Genomic DNA, 15,819 nt, shown 5'->3' on the forward strand with positions numbered 1-15,819 from the left:
CCTTTACACAACTTCCTATCCACACTGCCGCATTCATTTTAATACCGTGAGTATTAATTTTATCAACAAGCCTCCTGTCCGGCATCTTATCAAATACCTTTGCACAATCCATCTGCACAACCACCGCTACATTCCCTTTATCAGAAGACTCGAGTTATCTCAAATTATCCATGTTGGCTATTCTTAATTAATGTGTTTATCCAACAAATGTTGAAATGTTTGCTCCACCTCATCTGGTTTCATCTGCTTCAAGCCACAACAGAAAGGTCGAGTTTGCTCCTGGAGCTTAAGATAAATTATTTTTTTACGATGATGCTTCAGACAATGGGGACATCTGGGCTTAGACCCGCCCATTCAGTGCCGCAACTCACGCCCCTCACACACTCCGATTGGTTGGAGGACCAACTGTTCTCTCATCCCTCCATTCAATTTACCATAAGACCATAAGATCATAAGAGAGAGTAACAGGAGTAGGCCATTCGGCCCCTCGAGCCTGCTCCGCCATTTAATGAGAACATGGCTGATCTGATGTTTACTTCAACTCCACTTACCCGCCCTTTCCCCATATCCTTTGACTCCCTTGCGAATCAAAAATTTGTCGAACACAGCCTTGAATGTATTCAATGACTCAGCCTCCACAGCTTTTAGGGGTAAAGCATTGCAAAGATTCACAACCCTCTGGGAGAAGAAAGTCCTCCTCATTTCCGTCTAAAACGGGCGACCACTTATTCTGAGACTATGCCTCCTAGTTTTAGATTCCCCCATGAGGGGTAACAACCTCTCAGTATCTACCCTGTCGAGTCCCCTCAGAATCTTGTATGTTTCAATAAGATCTCCTCTCATTCTTCTCAACTCCAATGATTATAGACCCAACCTGATCAATCTTTCCTCATAAGACAGCCCTTCCATACCCGGAATCAACCGAGTGAACCTTCTCTGAACTGCCTCCAATGCAAGTATGCCCTTCCTTAAATAAGGTCACCAGAACTGTACGCAGTACTCCAGATGTGGTCTCACCAGCACCCTGTACAGTTGTAGCATGACTTCCCTGCTTTAACACTCCAACGCCCTCGAAATAAAGGCCAATATTCCGTTTGCCTTCCGGATTACCTGCTGCACTTGTATGTTGACTTTTTATGTTTCATGTACGAGGACACCCAGATTCCTCTGTACCGCAGCATTTTGTAGTATTTCTCCATTCAAATAATATTTTGCTTTTTTATTTTTCCTCCCAAAGTGCATGACTTCATATTTTCCCACATTATATTCCATCTACCAGTCACTTTGTGTCCTTATCGCAACTTGCTTTTCCACATATCTTTGTATCATCAACAAATTTGGCCACAAGACACTCTGTTCCTTCATCCAAGCCATTATTATATACTGTAAAAAGTTGAGGCCCCAGCACTGATCGCTGTGGCACCCCACTCGTTACAGGAAATTGCAATAAATTCCTGCTGCTCCTTTTGGTCCGGATATCTCGTTAATCACCATAGCGGGATTAATTGAGAAACTGACGGTTCTGAGGTGCAGTTGGAAAATAAACATTAATTGAACCCGTCAGTTGCAACAATTAATAAAACGAAATTAATACAAGTTACCGAATAAAATATTTTCTGGAGTTCACCAAAGTGTGTGTGTGTGGGGGGGGGGGTGCTTCTATGCCGTGTGTTTGTGCCGGTTTAAATGGCACGAAGGGCTGGGCTTTCAGTTTATTTCATTATCCTTGATCCAAACGCGCTCTCCCTGCTTCAAATGTTTTTGCTTTTCGTACAGACATTACGATAAGCAATGGCGGCTGTATCACCCAGCATGCAGCGCGGTACAGATTGTGCCCTATCTGAATCAGAGGAGCCCAGTGCGCAGGCGCATTAGTGACTCATGATAAGGCAGTGTGTCCTGAGCATGCGCGGTCAGTCGAGGCTGCGGGAGGAGCGCGTTCGGTGCAGGTGAGAGGATCGGAGCAAGAGGCTCAATAAACCCCGGGGCCCGGGTCCGGGCTCAGGCCCAGGCTCAGGCTTCACAAACCCCGAGTGCGGCCCCAGACCCGAATATAAAACAGTGAACATTATCCCCCCTCACTACCCGCCGGTTTCCGGTTTCTCCCGTTTCGCTCCGGACCAACTCTCAACAAAAGGCCGCGGCCCCGCGCCTGCGCGGTGTAAACTGGGAATTCTCAGGGAGCGTCTGTAAATGAAGGAGAAATGGTGATCGGTCAGGGAGCGTCTGTTAATGAAGGAGAAATGGTGGTCGGTCAGGGAGCGTCTGTAAATGAAGGAGAATTGGTGGTCGGTCAGGGAGCGTCTGTAAATGAAGGAGAATTGGTGGTCGGTCAGGGAGCGTCTGTAAATGAAGTAGAAATGCTGATCCGTCAGGGAGCGTCTGTAAATGAAGCAGAAATAATGGTGGGGCAGGGAGCGTCTATAAATGAAGGAGAAATAGTGATCGGTCAGGGAGCGTCTGTAAATGAAGTAGAAATGCTGATCCGTCAGGGAGTGTCTATAAATGAAGGAGAAATAATGGTGGGTCAGGGAGCGTCTAAAAATGAAGGAGAAATAACGATCTCTACACCTTTTGTCATCCAGGGATCTCCAGCTTTGGAGGCCGTTCCTTTCCTCCTCGTGGGAATCTGTCTGCTCTGTACTCAAACCAACTCCTCCTTCAAGGCCTCCCATTGTTCAATTACTGTTTTGTTGCCAATTTTTGATTCCAATCCACCTGGACAAGATCCCTTTTTAACTCACTGGAATTAGCCCTCCTCCACTTAGGAATTTTCACATTTGTTTGTCCCTTGTCCTTTTCCATAACTATTCTAAACCTAATGAGATTATGATCACTGCTGCCCCACTGAAACATGCTCCACCTGCCCCACTTCATTCTCCACACCGAGCCCACTGCTGTACTCACATTCACCCTCTCATATTCACTCTCTCACATTCACTCTCTCACATTCACTCTCTCACATTCACCCTCTCACATTCACTCTCTCACATTCACTCTTTCACATTCACTCTCTCACATTCACTCTCTCACATTCCCTCTCTCATATTCACGCTCTCACATTCCTCTCTCACCCTTTCACTCATGGTTTAGCACCACTGAAAGATGATGCGATGGGTTTGGATTTCAGCTCAGGGACGAGGGAGAGTGTGTGGGATGGGGATTTATAGCTTTGAGGAACAAGAGAGTAAAGAATGTTCCATAGAAACGAGAATTGTCTGTTCTAAATTTTTATCCTGTACTTACAGTGATAACTTTTATAAACTCCTTTTACAGGGTATTTGAAGGGGTGGATTTGCAGACAGGAAACTCAAACCAAAGACCACGTCAAGATCTGACAGAGTCACTCGATTCATCAGGACCTGAATATCATCGGCCTTTGAATGTGGAAGGAGAAATGTTTGTCTGTTCTGTCTTTCGGAAAAGATTTGAAACTTCAGTGTGAGTGGAAAAGCACCGAGACACACACACCCGAGTGAGAGTGTTCCAGTGCACTGACTGTGGAAAGAGCTTTAACCAGTTCCAAAGCCTGAAAAAACATCACACCATTCAAAGCGGGGAGAAACCGTACACGTGTTCTGTGTGTGGACGAGGCTTCAACTGATCGTCCAACCTGGAGAGACACAAGGACACCCGCACCATGGAGAAACCGTGGAAATGTGGGGACTGTGGGAAGGGATTCAATTACCCGTCACAGCTGGAAATTCATCGACGCAGACACACCGGGGAGAGTCCGTTCATCTGCTCCGTGTGTAAGAAGAGATTCACTGAGTCATCCCACCTGCTGACACACCAACGAGTTCACTCTGATGAGATACCTTTTACATGCTCTGACTGTGGGAAGAGCTTTAAAAGCAGAAACAAACTTCTGAGACATCAGCACGGTGACACTGGGGAGAGGCCGTTCATCTGCTCTGTGTGTAAGAAGAGATTTACTCGTTCGTCCACCCTGCTGAGACACCAGCGAATTCACACTGGGGAGAGGCCATTCTCCTGTTCCGTGTGTAAGAAGAGATTCACTCAGTCATCCAACCTGCTGAAACACCAGCGAGTTCACACTGGGGAGAGGCCATTCTCCTGCTCTGTGTGTGGGAAGAGATTCACTCAGTCTTCCACCCTGCTGATACACCAGCGAGTTCACACTGATGAGAAACCTTTTAAATGTTCTGACTGTGGGAAGAGATATAAAAGCAAAAGGAATCTGCTGACACACCAACGTACTCACCCTGGGGAGAGACTTTTTAAATGTTCTGAATGTGTGAAGGGCTTTAAAAGCACAAATGATCTCCTGAAACACCAACACACTCACACTGGGGAGAGACTGTTCACCTGCTCCGTGTGTGGGAAGGGATTCACTCAGTCATCACACGTGCTGAGACACCAGCGAGTTAACATATGACTGCAGGGGTTGGATTCTGCTGTTAATCCCATCCTGGACTGAACCATGTTCATTCTGACAGTTGGGGTTTGTTTCTGCTGATGTTAATAACCCCTATAACTGGGCTGGAGTTTAATATTCTGAATATCTGTAAAATAAATCAGCTTTATTTTAAACCCTTGTTGTAGATTTTGGTCTTTCCCACCTGAGTGTTTAGCATCACCTGACTGGAGCTCAGAAAGGACAATCTGGGGGGAGGATCGTCCGGTGGGAACAGAACTTCAGCCTGGACACAGTCCTTCAGGGCCACACTGAGAGGGGCAAACGGCACTTTGGTCTTTCTCATCTCTCTTCACTGACAGTAAAGTCGCCGTGCGGGTTTATCTTGTGTGTAAGAAATGTGTCCCAGCCGCTCTCTTTCATGGTTCAGATCTCCTAGGCACGGAACAGAAGGGTCCTTTCCAATGGAGTCAAGAAGGACAATGGTGAATGCTGGAAAAGTGCTGTCAAATCAGAGATTGGTGTAAAACTGTGATCGATTCCTGACTGGAAGTGAAACGGCAGGTTTAAGTCTCCAGTCTAAAAATAACTGGTAATTATTCTATGAAGATTTAAATTGTTTGTGTGACAGTCCTGAGTCCACCATTTAAGGCAGGCGAAAATAAACCCATTTAAAATCAGTGGGTTGAAGCGTGCAATAAAATAGCAGAAGAGGTAATTCACATGAGCCTGTTAACTGCTGGTACAATTATACAACAGTCATTTGATCTGTCGGTAAAGAAGGACCTGCAGTGTGTTTCCAGAATTCCCTGTTTTATTGATGTCTTTGTGTTAGACACCAGGATAACGAAAGATACTCGACCCGGACCATCCACAGGGTGGGGGCGATCCCGACAGTTACTCTGGGATCACTCCTGCTGCGGAACTCTACCACTGACCCTGCTGAAGGTTGCAGGCTCAGGGAGTGGGGCCTCCAGGAGTGGACTGTAAGAAAGCTGGGTTTCAGTATCCTGACAAATATATGCCGAGGAACCAGAGGAATCCTTACTAAGGAACCGTCTGGGGTTTTACCTGTCAGTGGAGGTCTTGTGGTGAATGATTCCTGACTCCCCGAACTGTCTTACATTTAACTCAGGTCAGGCCAGGATGAATTCAGTTCACAGGAGAATTGGGACAAATATCACCCACAATCAAGGGAGACAAAAGCAGCCATTAGCGAAGCTCAGAGATCTTTGGAAAAGAAGATGGTGCACAATTTTAATAACAGTAAAAGCTTTTCCAGCTGCGTCAGGAGTCAGAAGACTATTAAAGATGGTTTCGGGCCACTGAAAGACAGTTCAGGACAGATTCCCGGACTATGGCAGAGCTGTTAAATGACTATTTCTCATCAGCCTACACTCCTGTGGATGATGCTCAGATTCCAGCTGTGGGATGTGCTGTCGACAATAGCATCATAAATATTAAAATAGAAAGGGATGTGATCTTGGATAAAATATGAAATCTCAAAATACTTTGTGCTCCAGGTCCAGATGATATCCACCCCCGGGTGTTTAAAGAGATGGGACGGGTGCTCTGTGAGCCCCTTGCCTGTATCTTCAACTGCTCAATAGAGTCAGGGATTGTTCCCTGAGATTGGAAGGTAGCTCACGTAGTTCCCATTTTCATTAACGGGGACAAATCATAGCCAGGGAATGACAGGCCCATCAGTGTGACCTCGATCAGAGGGAAGATGCTTGAAGGGATCCTAAGAGATGCTGTTTATGATCACGGGGAAAAAGAAGGAGCCATTAGAGATACTCAACACGGCTTCCGGGAAAGAAGGTCGTGTCTCACAAACTTGCTTGAGTTTTTTGAAGAAGTTACCGGATTAGTGGATGAGGGTAATCCGGTTCACATTGTCTATCTCAGGGGTGCGAAACTCATTTTCTATGGTGGGCCTGATCCGATATCCTGGCACTTGGCCTGGGCCACATTCAACAAAAGTTGTAAACTAGAAATAGATGAAGATGGACTATATTGGTGCTTACTTGCATTTGGGTTTCATTTACTGCTCCTGCGGCTCCCGATACCTGGCACCTCTTAGCTTGAACCATTGCATCAACATTTGGAGTAAATGATTGGGCTGAGGCCTGTCTTGGATAAAAACATGAGGACCACTTGTCATTACAGAACTGTGTGACCCAAACACTAACCGTGGAAGTGAATTTCGCAGTCTCACAACTCCCTACGTAAAGAAGTTGCTCTTGATCACTGCTCTATAACAGATAGCAGGGGTTAAGGGTCGCTACTCAGACTGCATAAGGTGGAATGAGGTGTTCCACAAGGGTCGGTTCTGGGACACTGTTCACAATTTACATAAACGATTTGGACTCGGGAATCGGAAGTACAATTTCAAAATTTACGGATGACACCAGATTAGCGGGGCGGGGGGCTGTGGGTGGGTGGGGTGGGGTATAGATAATATTGATGAAGATTGCGACCAAATACAAGAAAACATTAATAAACTGGCAAAATGGGTGTATAATTAGCAAATGAATCTAAATGCAGATGCGGGTGAAGTGGAGCATTTTGGTAGAAAGAACAAGGAGGCCGCATGCTACTTGGACAATAAGAGTCTAAATGTCCTTGGTTCCAAAGAAAACAATCCCAGCCTATCCAATCTTTCATCATAGCTAAAATTCTCAACTCCTGGCAACGTCGCCGTAAATCTCCTCTGTACCCTTTAATATTCTCTCTCTCTCTCTCTGCCATTTGGGTCTCTTTCTCTCTGTCTGTGTAATTGACACAATGTTTATTCAGTGTACTGGGACGTACTGTTCTCCGTGACTGGCCTGTTTGAACAACGACACCTTTTGATTGGTGTGATGCTGTCCCAGCCTAATATAAGATATGCAATTTGAGAACCTTTCACTCATTCACCTGACGAAGGGGATAATCTCCGAAAGCTTGTGATTTTAAAATAAAATTGTTGGACTATAACCTGGTGTTGAAGATTCCTTACATTTGTCCACCCCAGTCCATCACCGGCATCTCCACATCATGGCCCTCTCTAGAGCAATCACATATTTCCCCTAATGTGGTGACCAGAACTGTACGCAGTACTCGAGCTGTGGCCTTACTAGTGTTTTATGTAGTTGTCAGATAACCTCCCTGCTATTATATCCTATGCCTAGGCTAATAAAGGAAAGTATCCCGAATGTCTTCTTAACCACCTTATCTACCTGTCCTGCTACCTTCAGTGATCTGTGGACATGCACTCCAAGTTCCCGCTGTTCGTCTCCACCTCTCAGTATCCTCCCAAGCAATGTGGTTTCAGAGCAACTAATTCTGGAACGTCTCACTTGATAATACAAGTCGTAAGTCGAAACCAATTTGGTGAAGGGAGACTAATATTGGTGACTGGAAATAGTTAGTGTACAACTTGATATTGCTGCACACCGGAATAGAAAACGAGATTGGATGGACAGAAGAGGTCTGACAGGATGGCCGAGCGGTTGTCGGAGGCAGTGAACGTTTACACTGGCTGCACAGTGAGAGCGGTGCGTTGGTCTCGGGATATGATTCTCGCTTCGGGGGTTTAATTGATTGATATGCGAGAGATCCTGGGTTCAAATCGCGGACGAGCCCTGCTGTCTCGCTGCTTTTAGTGAAAAGTCTCCAATTGGATTCTGACATCTTTCCAGTGTTGCTGTTGGTAGAATTGAATTACATCCAGAGAATGTTTGAGCTCCAGAGGACAGAGTTCGGAAGTTTCCATGTCACAACACACGTGAAGTAAATAAAATGTCTCAAGATGATGAGGAGATTGAAGCTGACTGTGAATTTATCTCAATTCAGACGGTCTCATTGATATTGGATGATGGGATAGAGAGCCACATATCCAAGTTTGCTGATGACACCAAGATGGGCAGCATTGTACACAGTGTAGATTGAGGCATAAAATTACAGAGAGACAGTAATATAATAAATGAATGGGCAAAACTGTGGCAAATGGATTTGAATTGACGCAAGTGTGAGGTCATCCACTTTGGACCTAAAAAGGGTAGATCAGAATACGTTCAAAATGGAGAAAAACTCGAAACTGTGGAGTTCCAAAAGGACATAGGGTCCATGTACATAGATCATTAAATATCATGGACAGGTACAGAAAATAATCGAAAAGGCTAATGGAATGCTGGGCTTTATATCTCGAGGACTAGACGACAAGGGGATAGACATTATGCTACAGCGATACAAACCTCTTGTTAGACCACACCTAGAGTACTGTGTTCAGTTCTAGCACCGCATCTTAGGAAGGATATATTGGCCGTGAATGGAGTACAGCGTCGATTTACGAGAATGATACCTGGACTCCAAGGGTTAAATTACGAGGAGAGATTACACAAACTAGGGCTATATTCCCCGAAATTTAGTAGATTAAGGGCTGATTTGATCGAAGTTTTCAAGATATTAATGAGAACTGATGGGGTTGATGGAGAGAAACCATTTCCGCTGGTTGGGGAGTCCAGGATGGGGGGACACGGCCGAAACATTAGAGTCAGGACTTTCAGGATTGAAGTTAGGAAATACTTCGATCAGCAAAAGGAGGTGGAAGTTTGAAAATCTTTTTCGCAAACGGCAGTTGATGCGAGCTCAATTGTTGATTTTAAAGCTGAGATTGAAATTATTTTGTTCACCAAAGGTGTTAAGAGATATGCGGCTAAGGCCCATACATGGAGTCACGTCACAGATCAGCCATGATCTCATTGAATTGTGGAACAGGCTCGAGGTGCCCAAATGACCCACTCCTGTTCCTCAGTTCCGCATGGTCCAGAATGCAAAAACTTGCTGCATTGGCCGGGAATCGAACCCGGGTCTCCAGCGTGGCAGGCGAGAATTCTACCCCTGAACCACCAATGCTCATAAAGGATGCTTTGCTTGTTTTCATTTGAAATGATCTCTGAACGAACATGCCGTTTGCTGTTGGGATGGCCGAGTGATTGAAGCGTTGGTCTCAAAATTCCAATGGTGTTTTTCTCCCTCGATTTGAATTCTGCTCGCATCGTCACTGTTTAAAGATCTCTTCAATGCTGAAATAGAAAAATTGGAGTTAGTTGACCGCATTTATTTCTCGCTCAGCATGACAGATATTTCAGCGTGGCCGGTGCTTTTGATTGGGTGCCCAAACTTCTCTTGAAAGATTTCAAGACCCGAGAAGGAATCTCTCCCAATCTGTAACTTAAATTCTGCTAGTTTACAAGACCTGACATTTATACTCTTTATTTTCTTTTCGTGCATCTCTCTTTCTCCCCCTGTCTCTGACTCTTGTCTCTCTGTGTTGTCCCCGATGTAATTCTGAGGCTTCCTTGAACAGCGAAGGCTGATCTAAACTGCAAAACCAGCAGAGAAGGGTAAACAATTAAAAGATTGAGGCGGTTGGACAAGTAAAGGTGGAATCCAGCTGATAAATTCGGAGCTAATGTACCCACATTTATGTCTCTTCGCCCTCATCGTGAATGGAAGCAGCAATTTGAGTAAAGTATACTTATGGTGGAGTGTAAACTATGACGATGCCGAGAGAGACGACAATGTCGTTTCGGAGCAATTCATTCTGCAAAGTGTTACTTGAAAATACAAGTCGTACATTCAAAACGAATTCGGTAAAGAGAGGCTAATATTGTCGATGTGAAATAATTCGTGTACAACCTGATGTTGCTCTACATCGTACATCGTACAAGAAAGCGAGATTGGAGGGACAGAGCGTTCTGAAAGGATGGTGGATCGGCTTCAAGGCAGCGAAATTTTACAGTGGCTGCACGGCTCTGTTGCCAGTTGGTCTTTGGGTCTGATTCTCGCTCAGGGAGTTTCACTGGTTCAAGTGCCGGATCAGCCCCGTTGTGTCCCCATTTTTGGTCAAAAATCACCAATTGGCTTCTCACAGCTTTTCAGCGGTTTTGACTTATCTCCAGCAGAGCATGTTTGAGCGCCAGAGGACAGAATGTAGAGGGTTTGTCCACGCAACACACTGAGACGAAATGAAGACAAGTTTTCTAGAAGTTGTACTGACTGAAGCCGGCAAATTAATTTATCCCAACTCAGGCGATCTCACGGGTACCGAATACAAAAGGTAAAGGATGCTGAATTGGACTGGAACCAAATCCCTGATTTCCCACCGGCAGGCGAAGATACTAACACTGAAATACTAATGCACACACAACTGCAGGCTGCACGTGTAGCGTTGGGTACATGTCCAGAACATGCAGTCTGGCAGAGTTCCCGTGATAACCCTACGCAGGCTGCTCCACTGCCGTGCAGTTCCTGTGGGTTACGTGAGGAGTGGGTCAAACAGAGCCGTGTAATTCAATGGGGGCTTGAAACCACCTCACATCGCCACTGTGAAATGCTCAAATAAATAAGAGCTGTAGTTACCAGGCAGTGTTTATTCCCTCAGAGCATAAAGGATAATCCAGCCCATTGTTCACCTAAAAGATTTCACGACATGAGACTGAATTTATTTTAACCTGTACTTTAAATTCTGCTCAATCACAGAATTTGGAGATTTATACTATTTTTCTTTGCATGCATCTCTCTATCTCTGTCTGTGTTTCTTCTTTCTCTCTATTTCCCCTGATGGACTTATCAGGCTTCCTTGAACGGCCAGGTCTGGAAACCCGGGATGGGACAAGGCTGTCGGATCTTCAGTCCAGTTGCTTTATTTCGATGGGATGAGCTTTGCTATTTTTCGTCTCCGCTTTCGGAAAATATAAACCCAGATGGAAATTCCCCTCCTCGGGTCCCGTCACCTCCCGGTAAAGGAAATGAACCCGATCTATCACTCGGTCTTAATATCTGTATTCTCATTGCTTAAGAATAAAATTACGGGGCTACAGCTATTCTCAGGACACATTTTAGAAATTAACACATAACAGACGTATTCGGAAACGTGGGATTAAAGGGCAGGTGATAACCTGGGCACATAATTGGCTAAAGGGAAGGAGGCAGAGAGTAGTGGTGAACGGATGTTTTTCTGACTGGAGAGAAATATGCAGTGTGATCCCCCAGGGGTCGGTATTAGGACTATTGCTTTTCTTGTTTTTATAAATGACTTGGATGTGGGAATAGGGAGTACGATTTCGAAGTTTGCGGATGATACAAAACTTGGCAACGGAGCAAATAGTGAGGAAGATAGTAGCAGATTTCAGGAGGACATGGACAGACGAGTGAAACGGGAAGTCACGTGACAGATTTAACGCAGATCAGTTTGAAGTGATGCACTTTTGGAAGAAGAACAATTTATGGCTGGTTGCAAGAGCAGAGGGACCTGGGGTGCATATTCACAAAATAGGGCAAGTTGATAAGGCGGTTAAGCAAGCGAATGGGGTACTTCGCTTTGTAAATAGGACATTGAATATAGAAACAAGGAAGTCATACTAAACCATTACAAATCATTGGTTCGGCTCAGCTGGAATATATTGTACGGTTCTGGGCACCACACTTTAGAATGAAAAGGCATTGAAGAGGATTCAGAGCAGGTTGACCTGGATAATACCAGGGTTGAGGAACTTCAGTTATGTGGAGAGATTGGAGAAGCTGGAATTATTCCACTTACAGCAGAGAAGGTTAAGGAGTGAATCTAATGGATGTATTCAAAGTAATGAGGGGTTTTGAAAGATCAAGTAGGTAGGAATTGCTTCCTCTGGCAAGTGGGTCAGTAACCAGAGGTCATAGATTTAAAATAATTGGCAAAAGAACTAGAGGGGAGTTGAGCAGAATTTTAACCGTGAAATTCGGCTTTTCTATTCCCTTATGAATATCGCAGATTGTAATGTCCAGGCGGGGTGGGGCTGAATGGGATAGAGTGCGGAGATTGGAATGGAAGCTCATCAGAATGAATTTGGTCTCATCAGTTTTTGTTATTTTTCCTACCAGTTGCCCGAAGCAGGCGGTGAACCTTCTTCTCGAGAGAGGATCGTCATTTCAGTTCAGAAGGAAAAAGGTATCAAGAAAATCGGGTGATACAGACACGGAATGATCCGAGACTGACAGCAATTCCCATTTAAACTGACACAGACACGGAATGATCCGGGACTTACAGCACATCCCTTTTAAACAGACACAGGCACGGAATGATCCGGACATGAATCATCATTGTGGTACATGAGTTTTTCTTACGTTGACCATAAGATGACCTTTTACAATGACTCCGCTTTTCTCTTTGATACTTCGCGACCATTCTCATTTCAACACGTTCGTGGAAGGAACTTTTGCTGATTTCAGCAAACAACGCAAAAACCTCTGCCCGCCGTTTCGAGAAGGATGGGACTTTAACCAGACCTGCTGAATGAGGGAAAGAAGACTTAAACACAATAACGACGAGGGTGGGATTCGAACCCACGCGTGCAGAGCACAATGGATTAGCAGTCCATCGCCTTAACCTCTCGGCCACCTCGCCACATGAGGAAACCTGCGAAATCCCTTTTATTCAAAATGAAAATACTGGTTATGTTGCCAATCTGAAATAAAAACAGTCAATGTGGATATCCTCAGCAGGTCAGGCAGAATCTTCAGATATCGAAACAGAGTTGACGTTTCAGGTCGATGACCATCACATGAGTATTACATCACACTCCTGACTTGCGCCTTGCAGATCGTGAAACAGCTTTGGAGAGTCACGAGGTGAGTCACTCACCGCAGAATACCCAGCCTCCGACCTGCTCTTGCAGCCAAAGTATTTATGTGGCTGGCCCAGTTAAGTTTCTGGTCAATGGTGATCCTCAGGATGTTACTCGGGGGGATTCGGCGATGGTAATGCCATGGTAATGGTAATCTCCCACAGAAGAAATTTACTGGAAAGATTCCAGGGATGAGGGTCTTTAGTGACATGGATAGATTGGAGAAGCTGAGGTTGTTCTCCTTCGAACAGAGAAGGTTGCGAGGAGATTTGATGGAAGTATTCAAAATCATGAAGAGTGTAGATAGAGAGAAACTGATCCCGTTGGCGGAAGGGTCAAGGACCAGAGCACATAGATCTCAGGTCTTTGGCAAAAGAACCAAAGTTGAAGGCAAAACATTTTTTACACAGCGAGTGGTTATGATGTGGAATACACCGCCCGAGGGGGTCTTGGAGGCAGATTCATTCATGGCCTTCAAAAGGGAACTGGATAAGTATTTGAAAGGAAAAAAATACAGGGCTACAGGGAAAGGGCGGGGGAGTGGGTATTGCTGAATTGCTCTTGCAGAGAGCCGGCAAGGACTCAATGTGCCGAATGGCCTCTTTCCGTGCTGTAACATTTCTATGATTCTATTCTATTTGTAGGAGGCGATGCAAAACGACCGGAGCGTGACGTCAATCGACCTGCTCATGTCCATTCCCTGATAATAAATCCTCGAGTGAGGGAAAGAAGAAATTCATAATTATGGTACACATTTTTTATCTTATGCTGACCATAAGAGATACCCGGTTTACCAGGGGGCCATTCTGTACTTTGATTGATAATTCACCTAGATCACACTTTACACTCCCAACACCTCCGTGCAAGAAACAGTTCGGGTGCTAATTTGACTTTGCTGATTTGAGCAAACAGATGTTCGCCAGCAATGCGGAAAGTCACTTCTTAGAAACGAAGGATTTTTGGTGAAGAGACCAAACTGAACAGCGCCAGCAAATTCTTACAGCGGTGGAATTCGAACCCTTGCAATTCAGAGATCAAATCTAACATTTTCGAAAACTAAGCCACTGTCCCACATGGAAATCGATTCGTTGCGGCTGAAAGATGTCATAGAGCTGAAACGTTACCTCTGGCTCTTTCTCCACAGGTTCTGCCTGACCTGCTGAGTGTTTTCAGCATTTTCTGGTTTCATTTTTGTGATTTTCACAATGGCTGTTTTCCTGAAAACACCCAATTTGACTCAAGGACGCAGCTCGCACTTCACTTTCCCTGCGCGCTTTAAAGTCTGTTGTTTCGGAACAAAATCCCCTCTGTGCCGGACATTCAAAGGATCTTTCACTCACGGCCAACCTCCTGTAATCGACACTTTTTCGCCACTGCCGCTCTTTGCATTTCTCCTCATTCCTTTTCAATCGGACATTTCCACAGACCTGTTAAAATCAAGTGGAACATTTCCGATCTTCCTGCACCGCCCAGATTGCCAAAAGTGCACATTTCAGCTGTCATTCGCAGCTATGTCGCGCAGCCCGTCTCTCCCACACATCAACTACTTGGGGAAAAGCGCCAACGACCATGGAAACAAAACCCAGTTCTTCAGTTCACATCCCCCGTGTCACAAGATACCCCATGGAAATTTCAGGGAAAAGTTTGCCGCTGTCCTTCCGAATGCCAGCCCTGCTTTCTTTGAGCTTGTCTCTGGAGCAGTCTCGCAGTTGGAAATGTTTCAAGGCACAAATGAACATTGGTGTGAACGGGACATGTGCCCCCGAGAAACAGCGGTCGATGTAGAGCAAACTTAAAGACATAAGAATGTGAAAGTGAATGTTAGAGTAGGCAAGGCCGCAGGAAAGTCTCAATGAAATGGACCATGATTTTGGAAGGAAAAAAACCTGGAAGAAGCGGCGGGTCTGAATTATGGATCGTTCAGCAGAGACACATGAGAGAACAAAGACAGGATACAGACAAAGGTGCTGGAGGCAGAAAGAAAAAGCACGAATTAAGAGGAATGAAAAGAGAGTGAAAGAAAGGATGGGATAGAAGGCGATGAAAGAAAGAAAGAAAGAAAGAAAGACGGGAGAAAGAAAGACAACCGTGCAATACTCACCCAGCAAACGGGCGCTACTCCCAATCGGCTACACTTTGCCCCACTGACCCTCGTCCCATTCACAACATCCTACAATATACTGTCAATGCTGTGCAGTGAGACAGCGAGTTTCAAGGTATGGAGACACTCACACACCGTCCTACGATACACTTTCAATACATGTGCAGTGAGACAGCGAGTTTCAAGGTATAGAGACACTCACACACCGTCCTACGATACACTTTCAATACCTGTGCAGAGAGACAAAGAGTTTAAAGGTACAGAGACATTCACACACCGTCCTACGATACACTTTCAATACATGTGCAGTGAGACAGCGAGTTTAAAGGTATAGAGACACTCACCTTTTTGTTCAAAAGTAGCACATCCCAGGAATAAGAGAGAGCGAGGGTCAGTTTCCCTCTCCTGATGTAGCTGAGGCTTGTCAGTCAAGAGTCCCCTCCTCCCAGTATTGGCTGTGGAGGAAGTACAGTGTAGATTTAATGGAATACCTTCAGCCTGACCGAGGTTAGGCTGACTGGCCAGTAATTTACTCGATCTACACCTTTCTCCCTTTTTAAACAACGATACATCTTTAGCAGTCCTCCAATCCTCCGGCATCACACCTGTAACCAGAGATGATTGGAAAATGATGGTCAGAGCATCCGTTATTTCCTTTCTTGCTTCTATTAACAACCTGGGATATATTT

The 15,819-nt window shown here is 45.1% G+C and overlaps 2 non-coding genes across 2 annotated transcripts; both read right to left on the minus strand.

The window, feature by feature from the left end:
- Positions 1-9,206: 9,206 nt before the first annotated feature.
- Positions 9,207-9,277, minus strand: trnag-gcc (transfer RNA glycine (anticodon GCC)). The gene has a single exon. It is a non-coding gene; the product is annotated as a tRNA-Gly (tRNA).
- A 3,450-nt stretch (positions 9,278-12,727) lies between these two features.
- Positions 12,728-12,809, minus strand: trnas-gcu (transfer RNA serine (anticodon GCU)). Its single transcript has one exon. It is a non-coding gene; the product is annotated as a tRNA-Ser (tRNA).
- Positions 12,810-15,819: the final 3,010 nt, after the last annotated feature.

The sequence above is a fragment of the Heptranchias perlo genome, chromosome 20, assembly GCF_035084215.1.
Source record: "Heptranchias perlo isolate sHepPer1 chromosome 20, sHepPer1.hap1, whole genome shotgun sequence".
Lineage (NCBI taxonomy): Eukaryota > Metazoa > Chordata > Chondrichthyes > Hexanchiformes > Hexanchidae > Heptranchias > Heptranchias perlo.